This window comes from Bos javanicus, chromosome 17 (assembly GCF_032452875.1).
Source record: "Bos javanicus breed banteng chromosome 17, ARS-OSU_banteng_1.0, whole genome shotgun sequence".
Taxonomy (NCBI): domain Eukaryota; kingdom Metazoa; phylum Chordata; class Mammalia; order Artiodactyla; family Bovidae; genus Bos; species Bos javanicus.
In genome coordinates this window covers 15,513,835-15,538,194 of record NC_083884.1, presented here as the reverse complement: position 1 = coordinate 15,538,194, position 24,360 = coordinate 15,513,835, and the positions used below count along the sequence as shown (strand labels likewise).

The following is a 24,360-nucleotide window of genomic DNA, read 5'->3' as shown; positions in this document are numbered from 1 at the left end:
GAGGGGCCAGGTTTGGGGTTCTTCGGAACATGTATCTACTCCCTCCCTTGAAGATTAACCTCTAACGGAGAAGCAGGACGATCACATGTGTATCCCTGCCCTTTTCTCATCTCCAGCCCTTTCTCCCCTCCTCGTTTTGTACTTTGCTACCCTGTTCATCAAGGCTCCTACCTCATAGCCTCCTCTTTTTCTAGTAGCACTTGTATTTCCCTTTCTTGTAACAATAATGCCAGGGAAGATACAGAGAAAGAATCTGAGTGACCATGAAGAGTAAATTTATATGGGTTATTTCCAAAACCTCATCCCATGTTACACAAATTGATGAATGAATGTGTATATGCTCATGCATGTGTGTGTGTGTGTGTGTGTGTGTGTGTGTATGTGATCACTAACTTTTTGAAGACTTTAGAAATTCCAGAGTAATTTTTTCATGTACACTCGAGTATTGGTTTCTATAACATATTCCAGCAAAGCATAAAGTTACAGATATTTTTCTTTGTAAATAGAATATAAGCTTCTCACGCAGAACGCATTGCAATATTCTCTAAGGTAAAAGCCGAGAAATCATTATAGATAACTCAAAAGTGCTCTTCCTTTGAAACACAGCACTTGTGGGCAAATAGGATCATTTGAAACCTTAGGAAAAGGTTGAGGAAATTCATCAGTGTGAAAAGACAACCATTTTATTTGGTCTAAAATGAAGTAACATTTTATAAGGCTGAATTTCATTTTCCTGAAAGTTATAATGAAAACAAATGATTGACTCATTTTATGCTTTCTGTAACATAAAAATAAAAACCTCCCTGAGTTAGCCTTTACTGGTTTTGTAATGGAAAGCTTCAGCTGAGAGTAGGCTTGCATGTTTTATTTAAAAACAAAAACAAACAAAGAAAAAAACCTCGATAGGGTACTCAGAGGTGATTGGGAGCAGAGAGCCAAGAAACACCACTATTTTAGAACTGTGAACATTTTATCAAGTTCTCCAAATGGAAGCTTAACTTGAACCACATGTCAGATTGCTTTTGATTTAGGGGGAACAAGGTACCCTGGTGGATTTTGATAAAGTGGTGGTAATCCACTGGTGGTAATGATACAGCCAAAAAGAATATTATTCTACAATGGGACATTCAAAATAGTGAGGAAGCAAGCAGTTCCACATAACAATGAAAAAGGTCGTCTGCATTCCAAACCCTACTACATCTCTGAAGAGGATTATGTTTCCTGGAGGCTAGCTCTGAGCTGGAGGTGAGGAGTGGCAGATGAGAGAAACTAGATCTGTCTCTTGCTGGACTCGGAAGACTTTGGGGCGACTGAACTCCAGGCAGGAAGCTCAAGACCAAAGGCACTTTCGTTCAAGGGTGCCGAGTGCTCTCTGCACTGTGTTTGTCTACCATGTTGCCTCCCCTGCCCACCCGATTCTGTCCCTGTGGCCACATCCCAGCTACCCCCATAGAAGGATGTGGCCAGCACACTTTAGAAGAAGTCCTAAGAAGTCTCCTGTTCTTTGCTTGTTCTTCATCCGTTGTCATTCCTTTCTGCGTCCATCATGTGTCATGAAGTGTAGTTAAACACAACAGCAGGATCTTAGCTGAGCCTGGGTGACTCTGTCCTGTCTCTGGGTGGATCTGAAGGCAGCAACAGTGTGGAGAAGCCAGAAGATACAAAGAAAGGACTTGAATTACCATGAAGAGAACCAGCAGATGATTGGTTGAAGGGATTCGCTAAACGAGAACAAATTGGTAGAACAGATAAGCATCCTTTGGATCAAAAAAACACTAGACTTTGAAATATCAAGTGAGATACCAGCTCCAGCTATTCCTTTTTAAATTTTTTTCATTTGAAGTATAGAGTTGATGTGCAATATTATATGTTACAGGTACACAATATAGTGATTCATAATTTGTAAAGGTTATACACTCTTTACCATTATTATAAAATATTGGCTATATCCCCTGTGTTGTACAATATATGTTTGTAGCTTATTTTATACCTGAGAGTTGGTACCTCTTAATCCCCTACCCCTGTAATGCCCCTCCTCCTCTTTCTCTCCCCACTGATAACTACCAGCGTGTTCTTCAAGTCTGAGAGTCTGCTTCTTTGTGTTACATTCACTTGTTTGTTGTATTCTTAAAATTCCACACATCTTAATTGCAAAGAAGTGTGAACCTAGAAGCTGGAGAAGCCACACGCATTTGGGTGATATTTAAAATAAACAGAGGTACATGGGACAGATGTGAAATACTAGGAATCCATAGTGTTGGCCTGTCTGATGGGTCCCCTCTCTGTACCTCTCATTTTTCTCTAAAAGGAAAGCCACTAGGATCCCTGCTTATTGGATCCTGGTCAGTTTATACTGGACAACTAGGAGTGGAGGGGGGAAGACAACTTGGGGGATTCTACCATTCAGAATCACAATTCTGCTCTCTTATCTGAATCCTTCTCTTTGAACATTAATACTTCTCAGCAGCTTTCATTGTCTATGCTTCTTTTTGGAGGTTCCTCTTTGTCCTTCTACCACTAACTGAATTGATCTTCTGCATTCTCCGTCTGAATTGCAAAGGATAGCATCAGATCAACTAAGAGAATTAATCTCTCTGCTATTAAGAAGAGAGACCAGCAGACTACTTGGTATATTGCTAATGTATGGTTAAACTAGTCTTCAGTTAGGTATCCATGCTTCTCTGGAGCATATAAAGGGCAACCTAGCATCATTTCCAAGAGCAGGGTACTATGGACTAGGCATATTGGGCACCAGGCTAGTAAAGATCCTTAATGGAACAAATGCACATTCAAATACATAAGAAAATGGCTTTGGTGAAAACATACACACATACAGTGAAATATGTTTCTGTTAAAGGTCATGAAATCAAGGAAAGTGGTTCAAGTACCTCTCATCACTACTGATCACACTTACAGATGGGGTGAAGCCAACCTGGCAACAAGAAAGTCAAATCTCTTACTGTTAGGTCAAATTCCTATTATGTTGTTCATTGTTGAGCTTTGTCTTTCTGAAATAAGAAAAACACTGGCCAGTTTTTGTTCTGTTTTTCATAATAAAGCATGCAGTTGTGGCTTTTACTAGTTTCGAAAGAGAAAGCATACTACATGAAATAGCCAGGCACAGTATGATGGTCCCTTGATAATCTGTATTCCAGGGAGGCTGCAATTTATCCAACTATTGATGAAAGGCTAAATTTTTATTATGTACAAACCAATTTAAACTGTTCTTAAAATGAATAAAGAAGAAAAGTCATCTCTGCTTGTACAACTACAAAATTATATGGTTTTCAGCAATCTCTGAATATTTCTTTCAGATTCCCTTGGAACATAGCTATTTTTATATTACCTATGTGAAGGTATTTTTCCCCCTCCCTGGGACTCTGAGGAATAAAATTCAAGGCAAGTTTTGACTTCCTTCTATCCCAGTGTCAGACAATACCCTCAATCAAAATGGCTAACTGGTGAAAGAGATTCAAAATCAATACTGCAGGGACCTATTTCATCAAGTGCCTGGTTCCCAGCCACTGTATTTCTCCTCTCCTTGCAGCTGGAGCCACTTGACACCTTTGTGTGGACTCGGCCATTTCTCTTCCAGAGGCCTTTGGTGAGAAGGGTTCAAGGACAGCCACACCACATGGGAGAGGCCAGCTTCAAGACAAAGTTACTGTTCATCCTTCTCGGACCTTGTGTCCGGGGCTCCTGAAGGGTTTTTCCAGTTTCCAAAACCTAGAATGAAAAATGGCTTTCTGAAAATCAGCTCTGTGATTTGGAAACAGGCCATGGAACTTTTCAAGGACTTCTCTTCCATTTTTTGACATCAATATGTCTTACCGAGATATCCAGGGCTATGTGCTGTCTCCTAGGTTCTTAATTACAGTTCGATCAACGTCATAGAGCGGAGTGGTATCCTGTAGACTAGAGAGATGGCTAAACAGCCCAGGAACCAAATCAGGGGCCAGCAAATTATGGCCTGAAGGGCAAATCCACCCTGCAGCCTGCTTCTGCAAACCTTGCAAGCTAAGAGTAGTTTTCACTTTGTCGAGTTGAGTAAAAAAATAAAAAGAGGAAGAAGAACCTGCAACAGAAACTTTGCATGGTCTACAAAGCCTAAAATATTTACTGTTTGGCCCTTTACAGGAAAAGTTAGCCAATTTCTGAACTAAATGACCCCACAGAGCCAGAGAGTTGATGCAGCTGGTTGCCCATTGCTCCCCTCTGCTAGTTGAAAGGAAACTGCATCTATGGTCTCTTGTTTAGTAGCTAAGTTGTGTCTGACACTTTTGAGACCCCATGGACTGTAGCCTGTCAGGCTCCTCTGTCCATGGGATTTCTCAGGCAGGAATACTGGAGTGGGTTGCCATTTCCTTCTCCAGGGAATATTCCTGACCTAGGGATCAAACCCATGTCTCCTGCATTGGCAGGTGGGTTGCCATTTCCTTCTCCAGGGAATATTCCTGACCTAGGGATCAAACCCATGTCTCCTGCATTGGCAGGCAGATTCTTTACCACCAGGCAAGCCCTTGGTCTCTTGGGGTATTTAATTTCAAAAAAGCATTTGCCAACTTGAAAAATCCACATCAGGCATCAGGGTCTGTGTGCACTGGCTTCAGAAAATCAACCCCATATGGAAAAGCAGCTTTCATTGGAATCACCCTCTCATTAAGTTTCTGATAATCCATTGATATTGTTCTCAAGACCCATCGGTTTTCTCACTGGTCAAACAGGAGAGCTTAATGAGGATGTGGGAGGGGAAGTTGAGGAATGTAATAGGAATTATAATCCCAGCCTTACTCAAGGGTTTGATATTAACATTCATCTCTACAACTCCAGGGGTGTGTGGTATTGCTTTAAGTCAACTAACGTGACGCCATCTGAGAAGAGAAGCTATCCCTTGCTCATCTAGAGCCTTCATTCCACAAGTCCATCAGCCAGCATGTAGTTGTTGATGAGGACATCTATTCCAACTAAACATGTGGGAACTGGGACAGTAATCACAGGATGAATCACCAGGAGGTCCACGCTGACCCACTGCTGAGGTAAACCCAAACCAAGTCTCCATGTAGGCTCCATAACCTCAGTAAGTCCCCTCTGAGTAGGGGACCACACTGGTATTTCTGGGTCCTGAGGAATTCTCATTAGCCACAGCTCATGTGAAATCCCACAGAGATCAGGGTGGTTCCTTTCTCTGGGGACAACCATTTTCCTGAGAGATGACTGCAAGAATATGTCAGACTGTCCTTTTTAGGGGAATAGAAAGGAGATGAACAGTGCTTGTGGCACTACCATAGAGTACCTTCCTTATGGGCTGTGGGTCTATAAACCAGTAAAGGGTTAGAATTACTCAGGTCACCCAGAATTTTGCTTTTGTTTTGGTGTCAGTTTACCCAGATCAAGAAGGATTATAATAGGGCTACACATTTCTTTCAGTCTTAGGCACATCTTACACCGTTTACCACTGCCAAACATCAGTTCAGTTCAATCGCTCAGTCGTGTCCGACTCTTTGTGACCCCATGCATCGCAGCACGCCAGGCCTCCCTGTCCATCATCCACTCCCAGAATTCACCCAGACTCACGTCCATCGAGTCGGTGATGCCATCCAGCCATTTCATCCTCTGTCATCCCCTTCTCCTCCTCCCCCCAATCCCTCCCAGCATCAGGGTCTTTTCCAATGAGTCAACTCTTCACATGAGGTGGCCAAAGTACTGGAGTTTCAGCTTTAGCATCAGTCCTTCTAATGAACACCCAGGAACAATCTCCTTTAGGATGGATTGTTTGGATCTCCTTACAGTCCAAGAGACTCTCAAGAGTCTTCTCCAACACCACAGTTCAGAAGCATCAATTCTTCAGTGCTCAGCTTTCTTCACAGTCCAACTCTCAATCCATACATGACCACAGGAAAAACCATCAATGACATTCAAAACCCACGATCATTGTTCCAGCTCTGCTGCCTATTATGGTAACCACAGCCATTCTGCCTCGGTCTTTGGTCCTGTCCTTGTGCTGTCCTTGGACTTTGCTACCTGGGACCCCGTCACCCCCAGAGAAATCAGGGAGCCATTTTCCTTGGCAGTAGTTCCTACCCTTGGATGGTGGTCACTCTGGCACTTTTCAAGGTATTTCTTTTTAAAAAATTTTATTGAACTATAGCTGTTTTATGACGTTGTGTTCATTTCTTCTCTACAGCAAAATGACTCATTATATACACACACACAAACTATATATATATATAGTTTGTGTATATATAGTGTGTGTATATACACACACACACATATATATATATATGCATTCTTTTTCATATTCTTTTCCATTATGGCTTGTCACAGATTATTGACTCTAGTTCCCTGGGTTACACAGTAGGGCCCTGTTGTTTATCCATCATCTGTAGCAACATGGATGGATCTAGAGATTTTCTCACCAAGTGAAGCACATCAGAAAGACAAACATCATAGGATATCACTTACGTGTGGAATCTAAAATACAATCCAGATCAACATATCTACAAAACAAAAGCATCCTCACAGACCTAGGGAACAGACTTGTGGTTGCCAAAGGGCAGGTGGGTAGGGAAGGGATGGAATGGGAATTTGGAATTAGCAGTTATATATATATATATTTCTTGATGAAGGTATTTCTTGATGAAGGCAGTGCCTCACTGAAGGAATGATACTTTAGTCTCCCTGGGGGACATGACTAGATGTAGATGAGTGATTTATACATTGTAAAGATACCCCAATATTTCTTATCTTTACATCCATTTCTCTACATCATCCCAAGAAATTTCTGGCATCATAGCTCAAGCATTGGCTAGCGCTATGGGGACGGCTATGAGTATAACAGCTACTGGCTACCATTCCCACATTTCTATCAAATATGCTGAGCTGCTCAAGTGAGCATATTGAACTCAGAATCTCTGGCAAGTACACCCAATGCAAGATAATCAACCCGATCTAAAATTAAGCTTCTCTCTTCTTGGTCTGACATCCTCAGAAATCACTTCCACACAGATTGCAGGTTTTTGCCATCACAAATGAGCAAAATCCTGTGATTCTTCTGTTGTATAAACCTTTCTCTCCAGCTTTGACTGTATCTGCCACCACACCAGCAGGCTGGGGTTGGATTCTAGCTAAAGCTCTGAAGGCGGTGCTGGGATGTAGGGCCCAGGGAGGGCTGGCATTCCTACAGACTGAACTCGCTTGCGTGGAGAGACCACAGGGACTTCTGGCAAGAAAGAGGAAGCCTCCGTGAAATGGGAAACAGGTTTGCTTCTGCTTTCCAGGAATACTTGGTAGGATGTGGGCTTTTCAGGTATTCAGAGTCATAAGATCTACCAAATTCTCTATTTCAGTTGTATTGGTCCCATTCTTTACTCCAAATGCCTTGTTCTCATGGGACACAAAGCCTGTGAATCCGCCCTGCACATATATGTCTGTTTCTAACTGTTGGCCTTAACTTTTGGGCAGTTCAATAGTTACAAAACAAAGGAGACTCCTGCAGGTAGCCATGGAAGTTCCCTGATACTCTGAACATACCTTAAGCAGAACACTTTAAATCTTAATTTCCTTCAGGGTAAGTAGATGGGGGAAAAATGGAAACAGTGGCAGATTTTCTTTTCTTGGGCTCCAAAATCACTGCAGACAGTGACTGCAGCCATGAAATTAAAAGACGCTTGTTCTTTAGAAGAAAAGCTATGATGAACCTAGACAGTGTATTAAAAAGCAGAGACATCACTTTGCCAACAAAGGTACATAGTCGAAGCTATAATTTTTCAGGTAGTCATATATGGATGTGAGAGTTGGACCATAAAGAAGGTTGAGCACTGGAGAATTGATGCTTTTGAATTGTGGTGCTGGAGAAGACTCTTGAGAGTCCCTGCAAGGAGATCAAACCAGTCAATCCTAAAGGAAATCAACCCTGAATATTCACTGGAAGGATTGATGCTGAAGCTGAATTTCTAATACTTTGGTCACCTGATGCAAAGAGCTGACTCACTGGAAAAGACCCTGATGCTAGAAAAGACTGAAGGCAAGAGAAGTGGGCAACAGAGGATAAGATGGTTGGATGGCATCATCAACTCAATGGACATGAGTTTGAGCAAACTCTGGGAGATGGTGAAGGACAGGGAAGCCTGGCATGCTGCAGTCCATGGGGTCACAAAGAGTCAGACACGACTTAGTGACAGAACAACAACTTTACATTCTATGTAACCCATAGAAGAATCCACTACACGTACCCACAACATTCCTTACATCCCTTTTTCTCCCATAACGACTAGCATCACTTAAGCCACCAAAACCCTGACATTGATAGGTCTCTTATTCTACAAAACCCCAGGTGCTGACTGAAGTTAATACATTACCAGTATGCACCAGTGTCTATCTCATGATACTAGTAGAATCTTAGCTGCCTTAATTTCAAACTGGTGAGCTAACCAACCTAAGAATCTCATTTCTTTGAGAGTCTGTTGCTTATGATCACGATAGCCAGTAATTACCCTGTGAAGGTTCAATTATAGAGAACAAAACCTACTTCAGATTGTGTTAGCAGAAAGGCATTTGTTTTACAGGGTATTAAATGGCTTATAAAATTGTTTATAAATGAAAGGGAATTTAGTCTGATCATTCAGATAAAAAACTCTTAAGTCATAATGCAGAACTGCTGTTGCCCTGGCCATAATCAGGAAGCTGCCTGATGAAGCAAGAAGTCATGATGACAGCTGCTAGCTCAAGATCGAATCACTTCCACTTCAATCTGCACCAGCAAAAATAGGAGCCTCATGTCTCATCCCTCCACTCTTATTTCAGTTCTGGATTTTAGTCTTCTGTAAAGGCATTTGGTTGGCAGAGAATAAATCACATCCAGAAATATGGGATATGTAGATTTTAGCTCACCAGCCTCCAGAATATAGGAAGCCACACTAGAAAGAGGTGGGAATTTATTCTAAAAAAGCCAGTCTGCAATACCCGCTCCGGTACTTTTTCAGGGGTCAGGGGTGGGGGTGGGGTCCTGTGATTGGAAATCTGCTACCCGCTGATGGGGCCTCCTAATGTCAACCTGCCTGTCTTTCACATTCTGTATATCGACTGCTCTGATATTGTCTCCTCCCTCAGTGATCAATGCAAAGAAATAGAGGAAAACAATAGAATGGGAAAGACTAAAGATCTCTTCAAGAAAATTAGAGACACCAAGGGAACATTTTATGAAAAGATGGGCACAATTAAGGACAGAAATGTAAAAACAGAAGCAGAAGATATTAAGAAGAAATGGTAAGAACACACAGAAGAACTATACAAAAAAGATCTTCATGACCCAGATAACCATAATGGTATGATCACTCACCTAGAACCAGACATCCTGGAATGTGAAGTCAAGTGGGCCTTAGAAAGCATCACTATGAACAAAGCTAGTGGAGGTGATGGGATTCCACTTGAGCTATTTCAAATCCTCAAAGATGATGCTGTGAAAGTGCTGCACTCAATATGCCAGAAAATGTGGAAAACTCAGCAGTGGGCACAGGACTGGAAAAGGTCAGTTTTCATTTCAATCCCAAAGAAAGGCAATGCCTAAGAATGTTCAAACTACTGCACAACTGCACTCATCTCACACGCTAGCAAAGTAATGATCAAAATTTTCCAAGCCATGCTTCAACAGTATGTGAACTGTGAACTTCCAGATGGATTGGAAGTTCAAGATGGATTTAGAAAAGGCAGAAAAACCAGAGATCAAATTGCCAATATCCATCGGATCATCAAAAAAGAGAGTTCTTAAATTCTTAAAGCGATGGGAATACCAGATTACCTTACCTGTCTCCTGAGAAATCTGTATGCAAGTCAAAAAGCAACAGTTAGAACTGGACATGGAACAACAGACTGGTTCCAAATAGGAAAAGGAGTATGTCAAGGCGGTATATTGTCACCCTGCTTATTTAATAATATAAATGCAGAGTACATCATGAGAAACACCGGGCTGGATGAAGCACAAGCTGGAATCAAGATTGCAGGGAGAAATATCAATAACCTCAGATATGCAGATGATACCACCCTTATGGCAGAAAGTGAAGAGGAACTAAAGACCCTCTGGATGAAAGTGAAAGAGTTGGCTTAAAACTCAACATTCAGAAAACTAAGATCATGGCATCCAGTCCCATCACTTCGTGGCAAATAGATGGGAAAACAATGGAAACAGTGACAGACTTTATTTATTTTTGGGGGGCTCCAAAATCACTGCACATGGTGACTATAGCCATGAAATTAAAAGACTTTTATTCCTTGGAAGAAAAGCTATGACCAACCTAGACAGAATATTAAAAAGCAGAGACATTACTTTGCCAACTAAGGTCCATCTAAAAGTGGTGGTTTTTACAGTGGTCTTGTATGGATGTAAGAGTTGGACTATAAAGAAATTTGAGCGCTGAAGATTTGATGCTTTTGAACTGTGGTGTTGGAGAAGAATCTTGAGAGTCCCTTGGACTGCAAGAAGATCCAACCAGTCCGTCCCAAAAGAGATCAGTTCTGAATATTCATTGGAAGGACTGATGCTGAAGCTGAAACTCCAATACTTTGGCCACCTGATGTGAAGAACTGACTCCTGTGAAGACCCTGATGCTGGGAAAGATTGAAGGAGGGAGGAGAAGGGGACAACAGAGGATGAGATGGTTGGATGGCATCACCAACTCGATGGACATGAATTTGATGAAGCTCCAGGAGTTGGTGATGAACAGAAAAGCCTGGCATGCTGCAGTCCATGCAGTCTGACTCACAGACATGACTGAGCACTGAACTGAGATTGTCTCCTTTCCCTCCATGTGTGCTCAGTCGTGTCTGACTCTTTGTGACCCCATGGACAATAGCCCGCCAGGCTCCTCTGTTCATGGAATTTTCCAGGCCAGAGTACTGGAGTGGGTTGCCATTTCCTACTTCAGGGGATCTTCTTGACCCAGGGCTCGAACCTGCCTGTCTTGCATCTCTTGCATTGGCCGGTGAATTATCTACCACTAATGCCATCAGGATAGTTCATTTCCATCTATTAGACAAATATCCTCCTCCTAACTATTTGATATTAAAACTGCCCCTTGATATGAACTTCTTCCTGGACTATTATTACCTGCTTCTCCTTATTTTAGTCTTTCCATGCAGTTTTTTGCTACTAGGTTGGGCTTTTCCTTCCCTTACTGCTTGCTACCTTCTTTATTCCATCCACCAAAAAGACTCTACTAACATACCCAACCCCAAATCAGGCAATTTGGACATGTTGCAGCCAATCTCATGATATATTGATAAAGACTTTTTAATGACATCGCTTTGGATCCCTATTCCAAATTCTCAAAGAGGTCCATGTCATCTCTTAGGAACATACTAACATCTTAATTGTTTTTAGAATCAGACGTGGAATCAGACGTTAGGAATATTAACATCTATCAAGTTCATATCTAGAAACTAAATAATATCTTACATCTTCCTTTTAAACCAGGTACATATACAAGACGGTATACTTTTTCTGATTCAAATATTTCCTCTTTTCCCAAAAGAGCATTTATTATGCTGGTCAGCCATCCACTGGTAACCAGATTTACCCTAAAGAGCTCATCTCTTTTCTTCCAAACACATTGACTCTGGAGGCTTTATGTTTGAACTTCAGATTTTTCTGAAGAATCTAGTGCAAAATAAATTATGTAGCTTCTTTCTACACATAATTGGGTTTCATAAAGTTTTTTTTCTGTCAGTGATCACACAAAGATCACTCTTACCCTCACTACTCCATGACCTTTCTGTACTAGTCACAGCAGAATTTAAAAGGAGCCCATTGAAAATGGTAGCTTTTTCCAACTGTGTTGTATCTTCCTAATTACTGGTCTATAACAGAATTTTATTCTTGATCTTGTACATAGTTTATATCACACAATACACTATGATAAAGGAGCTCTGTTTTATTTCTATTTGAGATTTTTGTTGAATTATTACGTGTGCCACCAATAATATAGAAATTTGGTTCTAAAACAATCACTGTATATTTCTTGGAGATGACATATCCAGCATGTAGTTCCAAGGTTTCTATCTTTGAGGAGTTAGGAAGTTGGTTTTGTGTAAATGTGTCTGACACGTCTGATTCTAAAAACAAATTGTGGATTGCTCTAAGGGTAGCCTTCAGAAATTACATAATTTTCACACATTATTAATATCACTTGGAATTTCTCTTTCCATGCTGTTTTAGAATTCAACACATTGTCTCCCCCGTCCCGACTGTCTCCATCCCCCCTAAGTCTTTCTTTTTTCTTTTAAGAAAGGCATTGACTTTGTCTTTCTGACCAGGATAATAAACTCCCAAGCCCACCCTCATGTACTTTCAAACCTTTAAAAACAGACATTTCTATTTGTTCTGAATTCTCTTTTTAATGATCACTGCACTCTCTTCCAAGGCAGAAGCAAATCACGTGGCAAAGCTACATCCCCCTAGTATTTCCACTCAGGTCCGCCAGGCACATGTTTACCAAGGTGTTCCACAACGGGCTGCATCGAACCATGGCTTCGGTTCTCTGCAGTTTGTCTCCCCGATCAATGGATTATTGCAGCTGGGCTAATTATGCAGCAATTTATATCGACCGTTTATAGCAGCAGTGGTGAATCCTAGTAACTGAACTTCCTATACTAAGATTTGCTTCTTCTCAGGCTGTAGAGTTCAAGATACTAAAACACCTTGTGAACTTCCATATTTTTTAGGTATCTGCGATCGCCTGTGGTTTAAACAAATTAGCTTTCTTAGCGCTTACATATAGCTTTAATATGCGAATTATTGACTAAGGTGGAAATGACGAAATCTTTTCTTACCACTTTTCAATGATTATTAATGCCGAGATTAGCCATGCCCTTAATTTTATATATGAGCAAGCACAATATTATTGTGCTTATAGAGTTCATTTAATATCAAATAGACCTTAGGCCTTTTTTCCCCCACATTAAAACACTGAACTAGATGCAGCCTCAAGGCTCTAGTTAGTTTACATTTTAAGTCAAGCTTTGAATGATTTCTTAGTTTTGAAGGGTTTCTTTTCTGAGGGAGAAAGAGGAAAATTTTCACACATTAGGGTAGTGTTCTTTATAAGGATACCTCACCAGTGTCTGGACTGCTGTTACATAGAGGTGTGTGTGTGTGTGTGTGTATGTGTGTGTGTGTGTGTGTGTATGTGGGTGTGTGTTCAAATTGCTAGCTAAGAGCCACTAATGTTTTAAAGACAAGTACAATAGTTTTCTAAATGGAAAACATTACAAAAGACTATTGACTGGCAAGCCATAGGTGACTTCAGCTGCTCTTGAATTACTGAAAATAGCCAATGCTCCATTTGCTCTTTACCTAAAATAAATGAAGTTCTTCCGACTCATGAATGCTGTAATAAAAGGTCAAAATCTTTTATTCTCATCTCAGGAGCAATGTCTCTAAAAGATTGTGCCCTATGCCTTTGCTGAGCAAAACAGCTCAAGGAATAGCGATTTTTAATTATAGTCTACAAGGCTTTTCTAGCGACCTTATGACTTTGGGACATTAAAATGCCAGTTCACTAACAAGACACAAAAACAGAAGAAACATGAGTGAAAATGTCAATTTAAATGTTACATAGGAGTTCATTTAACAGTGTATGAATGAAAGAAAATGAGTTCCATGTCTTTTTCAAAATAAAATTTAATACCTGAATTTTCTTTGCTTTCCTTATTTGTTTTGTCTAAATATGTTAATATGCACTTCTTTTTATTACACTACAGAAATTGCTACTGGGATGGCCTTTGGTTTGGGTAAAGTAATACAAGATTTAAATGTGAAATTTTGATTACAGTAATAGATTAGGTAGTTCACAGAGAAAGAAAGATAAAATGTTTTTAAACTCATTGGGTCACCACTGGTGACTGAATTTCAGGATAATAGAACAGGTAAGGAAAAGTATTCCAAGTGATGGAGTCCACCAATTAATTATTTTATGATACTTTCAATTTTTTTTTTCTATCTACAAAAGTATTCACACTTATTTAGAAAATTCCAAAAAGTGTTTTAAATTAAATTATCTATTATAACCTATTCCGAGATATTTAGTAGTACTATTTTGGTAGATTTTATTCCAATATTCAGTGGTTAAGAGCATGGAATCTAGAGCCAGTCCAGATTACTACAAGCCTTGAGACTTTGGGCAAGTACCTTAACTGCTTTGTGACTCAGTTTCCATGTCAATAAAATGGGCATTATAATAGAGATAATTCATGAAGTCATTGAGACGATTAAATGAAGTAATATATGTAAAGAACTCAGGAAAGATTCTTGGTATACAGTAAGAGTGTAGTACATAATTGCTTTAATTACTATCATTAAGGTTTTCCCTTTTACATGTTTCCTTTTATATACTGATGATTTATTATGTTTTGGGGCATCACTAGCTTTAAAAAAGAATTCATGAAACTTCTGGAAAATTTGGAAAATAGGAACAAAATTTTAAAGTAAAACTATACTACTTGTTATTACATTATCAGACATAACCACTGAGCATATCTAAGTATATAGGTCTAAAACCATCTCTGATCATGATAGATCCAAAATACTCCAGTGAGATTTTAAAAATTATATAATACATAGAAATAAATTTAACAAAAGTGGTAGAAGACTTGTACACTAAAAATTATAAATATTGCTGAGGAAATTTCTAAATGGTTGGAGAGAGAGTCCATCTACATTAAATTAAATACTCATTAGTCATAAGATGACAGTTGTTCCCAAGTTGGCCTATAAATTCAAGATAATATCTATTAAAATTCCAGTAGGTCTTTTTTCGCCAGAAACTGATGAGATGATCCTAAAAGGTATACAAAACCACAAAAGACCTAGAATAGCCAAAGTTTTGAAAAGAAGAACAAAGTAGGAAGACTTTGACTTCTTGATTTCAAAACTTAATCTAAAACTATAGTTATCAGGACAGTGTGGTTTTGACATAAAATAGACATATCATTTTTTACATATAAAACTCATTTTTCTTTTGAACAAATGGTTTTGGGGCAAGGGGATATCTACACGCAAAACAGATGAACTTCAGTCTTATATCATACACAAAAATGAACACAAAATGGATCATAGATTAAAGACCTAAATCAATAAAATTTTAGAAGGTAAGAGAAAATATTTCAGAACTTAGGTTAGGTAAAGATTTCTTAATACAACATTAAAATTATGGTCCATAAAATTTTTCAATAAATTGATTTTTAATAAACTTCCTCAAAATTCAAAGCTCTTGCATTTCAAAATATACCATTAGCAAAATGAAAAGACAAGCCATAAACAGAAAAAATATTCACAAAACACACATCTGATAAAGAACATGTACTAGAATACATCGTTGTAAAGAACGCTTACAACTGAACCACAAAACAAGCCAATCAAAATACGGCCAAAAGATTTGAATACAGATTTCACCAAAAACAATAAATGAATGAACATGAAATGATTCTCAATGTCGTTAATCAGTAGGGTAAATTAAAACCACAATGAGATACCATTATAATAAAAATACAGATAATGACTGGTGTTGGCTAGAATGTGGAGAATCAGGAAGCCTCCCACACTGTGAGTGGGATGTTAAATAGTATATAGCCAACTGGAAAACTGTTTGATAATTTCTTATAATGTTTAACATAAATTACTATGAGGCCCAGCAATTCCATTCTTAGGTATCTACCCAAGAAAAAAGAAAATATTTACCTTCACAGAAGTTTGCACATGAATACTCATATCAGTATTAGTCACAATAGCCAAAAACGGGAAGCAATCTGTGTCCCTCAATTAACAAATGGATACATGAAATGTAGTATACCCATACAACAGGATACTATTTAGCAACAACAAGGAAGAAACCACTGATACATGTCACGATGTCGGTCCTGGGCCTTTTCATTCACTTATTATTGACATTTCAGTTCTTAAGCAACCAGTTGTCAAACATTACACTCAGGGAAAGGAGCCAGGTAGAAGAAACCATATAATTCCAGTATTTTTTAATATTCAGAAAAGGCAAATCTATAGAAAAAGAAAGTAGAGTAGTGGTTGCCTAGAGCAGGGTAGTGAGATGCAGATGGAGAGAGTAGAAGTAAGGGACATAAGAAAGATGACCAGGGTGATAGAACTGTCCTAAAATGATTCATGCTGATGGCTGTACAACTTGGTAAGTTTAATTAAAAAAATCAAGGAGTTAGGGACTAACAGATTCACACTGCTGCTGCTGCTGCTGCTGCTGCTGCTAAGTTGCTTCAGTCGTGTCTGACTCTGTGCGACCCCATAGACGGCAGCCCACCAGGCTCCCCTGTCCCTGGGATTCTTCAGGCAAGAACACTGGAGTGGGTTGCCGTTTCCTTCTCCAACGCATGAAAGTGAAAAGTGAAAGTGAAGTCGCTCAGTCGTGTCCGACTCCTAGTGACTCCATGGACTGCAGCCTACAAGGCTCCTCCGTCCATGGGATTTTCCAGGCAAGAGTACTAGAGTGGGTTGCCATTGCCTTCTCTGCAGATTCACACTACTTTATATAAAATAGATATACAATAAGAATCTACTGTATAGCACAGGGAACTCTGCTCAATATGTTGTAATAACCTATAAAGGAAAAGAATCTGAAAAAGAATATACATGTGTTTATATGAATATATGCATATATACATATATGAATATATATGTATATTCTTTCCTGGCTCAGATGGTAAAGAATCTGCCTGCAATGCAGGAGACCCAGGTGCAGCCCCTGGGTCGGGAAGATCCACTGGAAAAAGGAATGGCTACTCTACTCCAATATTCTTGCCTGGAGAATTCCATGGACAGAGGAGCCTAGTGGGCCACAGTCCATGGGGTCACAAAGAGTCAGACACTACTGAGTGAACAACACTTTCACTTTTCACTTTCACGGGCTTCCCAGGTGGTGCTAGTGGTAAAAACCCACCTGCCAATGCAGGGAGACATAGCAGACTCAGGCTTGATCCCTGGGTTGGGAACAGCCCCTGGAGGAGGGCGTGACAACCCACTCCAGTATTCTTACCTGGAGAATCTCATGGACAGAGAAGCCTGGTGGCTACAGTCCATAGGGTCTCAAAGAGTCAGACACAACTGAAGCAACTTAGCATGCATATATGCATATACATACACAGACATGTACATACACACATACCTATACAGAAATATAAATCTGAATCCCTTTGCTGTACACCTAAAGCTAACACAATGTTGCATATCAACTATATTTCACTTTTAAAAATCATAACATTGTGCTTTAAATAGGTGGGTGATATGATGTGTAAAATATACCTCAATAAACTTACACTGAAAAAAACATCCTAATGGATTCCATCCTCAGCAATATATCTCTATGTTTCAAAAACAGTACACGGACTACATATTACACACACAGAAGCATAATTTGAGCTCATCAAAATGACTCATTTGTAAGTCACCCACTAGAAGTCCTATAGGTAAGACATAGAAATCTACATTTGTAACAAAGTCCCAGGTAATTAGTATTTAATAAATTTTAATGACACTGTATCAGAGAATTACTGTGCTAAAAGTAATGTAACAAATGGCATCCCTGGCTGGAACAAAGTAAAAATCTAAACAACAGATGGTCAGTGCAGCAAAAGGATTAGTTTATGAATGTGAAGGCAGGCAAGGGTGCATAATGAAGAAGGTAGAACTCCTTGAGGATGTATGGTTTGAGTTGAGATCTGAAATATGAATAGGATGAAATAAGGAGAAGAGTGAATTTCAGGCCCATCAGCAGTTGGAACATGATAACTAACTATTTTTTAGAAAGTTTCTATACATCTTCTGGCTGCAAAGGGCATAATCTTCCCGGGTTTATAGCTGCATCCTGCAAATGCTGATGAGGAGAGAGACGTTCTGATGGAGGCAGGGGATCATTTGGGACCTGTATGAATATTAAGATTACAAGGAAGTTCCAACAATAATACACCCAAGTGGATATCAAGATGACATACAAGACCTAGATTTTACTTGTTTTAATCATTCACATGATTTTCCCAAAAAATTATGGAGGTATGACTTACATACTTATGTAATTTACCATTTTAAGTGTGCAACAATTTTTTAGTAAATTCACTGAGTTGTGCAACTATCATTACAATCTAATTTTAGAATATTTTCATCACACCAGTAATATCCCTCATGCCCATTAGCTCTTAATCCCTGTCTTCACCCCATATCTCATGTCTCAAGCAGCTAGTTATCCACTTTGCATCTTTATTATACATTTGTGATGGATTTTTTCATATAAACACACATTTAGGAGTATGACTTCTTTCACTTACCATAATGCTCTTGAGGTTCATCCATATTATATCACATATCAATACTTGATTTCTTTTTACTGATAAACAGTATTCCATTGTATGAACATACACATTTTCTTACATTTGTACTATTTCCACTTTTTGGCTATTAGGAATAATGATGCTATGAGCACTTGTATGCAATTTTTTTAGCATGGATATATGTCTTCACTTACCCAGGATAGATTTCTAGGCATGAAATTGCTGAAATGTATGGTAAATTTATGTTTAACTTTGTCAAAGCTGCCAAACTGTTTTCAAAATTAGCCATATAATTTTCTATTTTCACAGGAATATAGGTTTTCTGACTCCCCACATCCTTGACAGCATTTGTTATCTTTTTAATTATAGCTATTTTAGTGGGAATAAGGGCTTCCCTTGGAGAAGGCAATGGCACCCTACTCCAGTACTCTTGCCTGGAGAATCCCATGGATGGAGGAGCCTGGTGGGCTATAGTCCCGGGGGTCGTGAAGAGTTGGACACGACTGAGCGCCTTCACTTTCCCTTTTCACTTTCATGCATTGGAGAGGGAAATGGTAACCCACTCCAGTGTTCTTGCCTGGAGAATCCCAGGGACGGCAGAGCCTGGTGGGCTGCCGTCTATGGGGTCGCACAGAGTCAGACACGACTGAAGCGACTTAGTAGCAGCAGCAAGGGCTTCCCTGGTGGCTCAGCTGGTAAAGAATTGCCTGCAATGCTGAAGACCCCAGTTTAATCCCTAGGTCAGGAAGACCACCTGGAGAAGGGATAGGCTACCCACTCCATTATACTTGCCTGGAGAATCCTCAAGAACTGAGGAACCTGGCAGGCTACAGCCCATGAGGTTGCCAACAGTCGGACACAACTGAGCGACTAAGCACAGCACAGCATGCTAAGGAGGCAAAACAAATGTGATAAAAATTGGCATGTGCTTCTTTATTTGATAGGTAATATTGAATGTTTACCACTTATTTATGAATATATTATCCCATGAATCTTTAATGACTTTTTTATCTGTGAGAGAAACAAAATGAGCATAGCAATCTCAGCAGGCCAAAAATACACAGCTACTAAGAACAAGGGGGCAATTTTTAGACTCAAAACTAGCCTGATGATTCATGGGTAGAGTTTGCTATTAAATAGCCATGCTGCTGCTACTGCTGCTAAGTCGCTTCAGTCGTGTCCGACTCTGTGCGACCCCAGAGACGGCAGCCCACCAGGCTCCCCCGTCCCCGGGATTCTCCAGGCAAGAACACTGGAGTGGCTTGCCATTTCCTTCTCCAATGCATGAAAGTGAAAAGCGAAAGTGAAGTCGCTCAGGTTGTCTACTTGAAAGTTATACAGTCATGTCTGACTCCTAGTGACCCCATGGACTGCAGTCTACCAGGCTCTTCCGTCTATGGGATTTTCCAGGCAAGAGTACTGGAGTGGGGTGCCATTGCCTTCTCCAATTAAATAGCCATGGACCACACTTATACACAATCATATCAGAATCCTGCATTAACTCCTTTAACCAAATGCATCCTGAAGCTAGGGGAAATTTTCTGGCTATTTTTTCATATACAAAGGAAAATTTCCCCATAAACCCTGTACTAATGTTGACTATGCTGAATGATGTTACTCACTGTGAGGGATGATGGGAGATTTCCTTCTACATGGAGCTTCAAGACAGATCAGAAAATAGGACTTTCTTGTAAAATCTGTCATTGAATGGTTCCTGAAATAATAAATTTTAAGCAGCACCAATCAGTCTTTTACTAGATTCTATCGGCTTCCTTATTGCTCTTCACTTACATGTGAACCAACTGTGGCATGCCCCTGGTCTGCCTTGAACCAAGGCAGATAGTGCGCATCACTCCCAACCACTCACATGAAAGATGCTTACAGCAGGGAATATACTTGGTGAGTACTTTTAAAAACTATTTTCAAGATCTTTACACAGGATAACAATGACTGTCCAGTTTATGGATATATAGGAAGCCCAGCTGCTTGATCTCCTCAAATTGCACAGAACCTATATAAAGATTTCTAAAATGTTAAGGTCAACTAATTTACGAAGAAACAGCTCAACTTTACATATCATGAAACCATCTGGCAAAAGCCATCTGTTACTTCCATAACTTTCCCAAATCTGGAAATCTCTCAGGTATGCTTTGCATGTCCAGTGATGAAGAAATGACAAACCAATTGGCATTAAATAATAATCAACTGGCAAACCCCTCAACTTCCTGAACAAGGCATTTCTAAATCCATCAGTCCCCCCATACTAAACATAGTCTGCTAATATTAGGTCAATTAGAAGCAAGTTCTTTTCCTCAGTAATAGAGTTAACAATATCAACCCCACACAACTTTAGGATAACTGCATTCTCTCAGTCCCTAACTCTCACCCATGTGTATAGAGGGCGTAGAACCTCATTCTGATACCTTGAGTAACAACTATAGAACAGTGCTTCTCAAATGCTAACCTGCATACAAATCAGCCACAATCTTATTAAAATGCAAATTTTGATTGAGCAATTCTGGGGCGGGGTCTGAAATCTACCTAATAGGCATCCCAGGTGATACCAAAGCTGCTAGTCTGTGGACCACACCAAGGGGAAAAGTAATTGAGTTCTTTAGCAGAGAAAACATACCTGTAAAGATGACAATATCCAGGTCAAGAATGCTTGCATTCTGTCCACAGGTCACACACAAGCAGTTTAGGAGTGATAATATTACCAAAGAGTAGAACTCTAGGAGAAAAAAAAAAAAGGGTAGGAGGTATTTGTAAGGCCAAACATTGTGGATCCCCAGCACAGAGCTTTGAAACCACAGATTCATTCATTCACTCGTTCCTTATTCACTTACTCATTCATGTATATGAAGTATATTGAGCACCTCCCCTATGGCAGGCACTGTGCTAGATTCCAGAATACAGTGTTGAACAGACAAAAGCCTAGTTTTAAGGAACACACACTCACATCTAAAAATAATACATTATGAGACAAAGGCAACCAGCTTTGGCTGTACACAAAGAGTGAAAACATTAAAGAGAAAATACTTCACTCTGCAAGATGGGTTGAGGCGGACAACTCAAGGAAGGCTTCGTAGTACAAATCAATAATGACTTTTTTGCTAACTCAACTTGTGCTAAGTTCTAAGCACTTTTACTCTCGTCATGACCCTTATCTTCTAGCTGAAGAAACAAGGCAGAAGTAAATTATGTAATGTTCCCAGCAAATCAGTTACTGATAATAGTGACAAGAGCAAAATTTCCTCTAGGATCCCCACAATTACTATGTACCAATATACCCCCTAAGATAAAAGTTACTAACACTCACTAAGATTTCTGGTTCTCTTTTCCTTCAGGGCACTTTTCTCTTTGAAAATATGCATGGACACATGCCATTGAAATGTGATCAGAAATGACAGGTGTCACTTCCAGGCAGAAGCGTTTAAGAGCCAGTTCACAATTCTCCATCCAGTCCAGTGGTCGTGCAAGCACTTGATGTGGATTGGATACAAGCTGGAAAGATCCTGAGGGATGCTGAACTGCCACGAAAAACACATCATCACAAGATCATCTCCCAGACCTATACAGATCCAAGAAATAAACTTTTGCTATGTTAACTTACACAGATTGTTATGATGTTTGTTACTTTAACCTAACTTTGTCTATCTTCATAATACACTGTAGTTGAGGTGATGTATAAATTATCTTGCAAAATAAGAGTGAGTTTAACTCACCAGAGGAGGGGAGAGTGTGTTGGGAAGGAAATTCAAGTTGGGCATAGGAGGCGTTGAGAAAATTTAAACAAGATGGTACATTTAGGAAACTTCAGGTAGTTGGACTTTGCTGGAGAATAAAGCTAGGATGAAGTTGCGGAGGAGGAAAGAGGAATAATCCAGGTCTGGGGCCCCTCTGAAAGGAAGAGAAGGCATGAAAGTCTGGGCAATGCTCATCAGGGCTGCATATGGAAGAAGGTAATTAGATTCAACTCAAGTTTAAATCAAATAAATGAGTTTCTGTAGAGGAAATCGAAGAAAGCACTGTGCTGGGAAGAGAGGTCAGCCATAAATGAGGAGGAAGAACAGAGAAAAGGGAAGAAAAGAAGCAAAACAAACCAGGAATTAAAAACCTAGGCTAGAGCTGGAGGGAATGGGAGATATGGGAGTGGAAGGATGGGCTCAAATCAAAGAAAGGAATATGTGTTTATCTACAGGGTGTGGTTCCTCACACCCAGACATGCAGCAGGGGCAACTCTGAGGTCTGCCTTTCCTCTAAGCCCTCACCTGGGTGATGTCCACTAACTAGGCTCAAAGATGTGGCTCTGAGACATCACCACCTGCCCACACTCCCACTGCCCTCACCCCCCAGCCCACCTGGCACCTTCTACCTCCTCACAGAGTCCTTCCTCTGTTATCACTACATGAACCCAAGGGCATTTTAATTGTCCATTCATCTGTCTGCCTCCCCACCTATGACTGACTTCTTTGGGAGACTGACCCCATCTGATTTATTTTTACAATTCCAAGGCCAAGCTCAGAGCTTGGTCCATATTCACATAAACCTAGAGTAAATTTATGGTAAATCCGGGAAAGAATTTTCCCTGAATGTTTTGAATGTTTTATGAATGACATGAGAGCTCAGAAGCGGGTCTCAAATAAAGATTAAAATTTGTCCCATCTTTAATGAAATCACTCATTCAACAAACATTTACAAGTGCTTATTAAGCTAAATATCAATATCCTCAGATATGCAGATGACACCACCATAATGGCAGAAAGTGAAGAGGAACTAAAAAGCCTCTTGATGAAGATGAAAGTGGAGAGTGAAAAAGTTGGCTTAAAGCTCAACATTCAGAAAACGAAGATCATGGCATCCGGTCCCATCACTTCATGGGAAATAGATGGGGAAACACTGGAAACAGCGTCAGACTTTATTTTTCTGGGCTCCAAAATCACTGCAGATGGTGACTGCAGCCATGAAATTAAAAGACACTTACTCCTTGGAAGGAAAGTTATGACCAACCTAGATAGCATATTCAAAAGCAGAGACATTACTTTGCCAACAAAGGTTCGTCTAGTCAAGGCTATGTTTTTTCCTGTGGTCATGTATGGATGTGAGAGTTGGACTGTGAAGAAGGCTGAGCGCCGAAGAATTGATGCTTTTGAACTGTGGTGTTGGAGAAAACTCTTGAGAGTCCCTTGGACTGCAAGGAGATCCAACCAGTCCATTCTGAAGGAGACCAGGCCTGGGATTTCTTTGGAAGGAATGATGCTAAAGCTGAAACTCCAGTACTTTGGCCACCTCACGTGAAGAGTTGACTCATTGGAAAAGACTCTGATGCTGGGAGGGATTGGGGGCAGGAGGAGAAGGGGACGACAGAGGATGAGATGGCTGGATGGCATCACTGACTCGATGGACGTGAGTCTCAGTGAACTCCGGGAGTTGGTGATGGACAGGGAGGCCTGGCGTGCTGTCATTCATGGGGTCGCGAAGAGTCGGACACGATGAGCAACTGATCTGATCTGATCAAGCTAAATAATGGATATTCTGGTGACCAAAGAAGATACAGTGTTTTGATGATGATGATGTGTGCATGCTTAGTCACTTAGTAGTGTCCAACTCTTTTTGGCCCCAAGGACTGTAACCCACCAGGCCCCTCTCTCCATGGAGATTCTCCAGGCAAGAATACTGGAGTGGGTTGCCATTCTCTTCAGGGGGATCTTCCCAACCCAGAGATTGAACCCAGGTCTCCCACATTGCAGGAGGACTCTTTACCATTGGAGCCACCAGGGAAGCCCAAGAACACAGGAGTGGGTAGCCTATCCCTTCCCCAGGGGATCTTCTTGATCCAGGAATCAAACCTGGGTCTCCTGCATTTCATGTGGATTCTTTCTTTACCAGCTGAGCTTTCAGGGAAGCTCGTTTTGATGATACTTGGCTACTAATGGAAGAGAAAATGATGATTAAATGAATACATATACTTATTATTTTTTAATTAATTTTTTTTTTTTTACTTATTTTTGGCCACACCACACA

The 24,360-nt window shown here is 40.1% G+C and overlaps 1 long non-coding RNA gene across 13 annotated transcripts in view; it reads right to left on the bottom strand.

Moving 5' to 3' along the window:
• Window positions 1–661: 661 nt before the first annotated feature.
• The window catches only part of LOC133228564 (uncharacterized), a 253,107-nt gene continuing 229,408 nt past the window's right edge, over window positions 662–24,360 (bottom strand). For 11 of the 13 annotated variants that reach the window (XR_009730258.1, XR_009730255.1, XR_009730264.1 and 8 more), the window contains 3 exons: window positions 20,969–21,067; window positions 19,959–20,050; window positions 662–3,726 (listed from right to left, as the gene is read on the bottom strand). This is a non-coding gene — a long non-coding RNA (uncharacterized LOC133228564). The remainder of the gene's footprint in view (window positions 3,727–19,958; window positions 20,051–20,968; window positions 21,068–24,360) is intronic. The other 2 variants (XR_009730265.1, XR_009730256.1) reach the window with 2 other exon arrangements.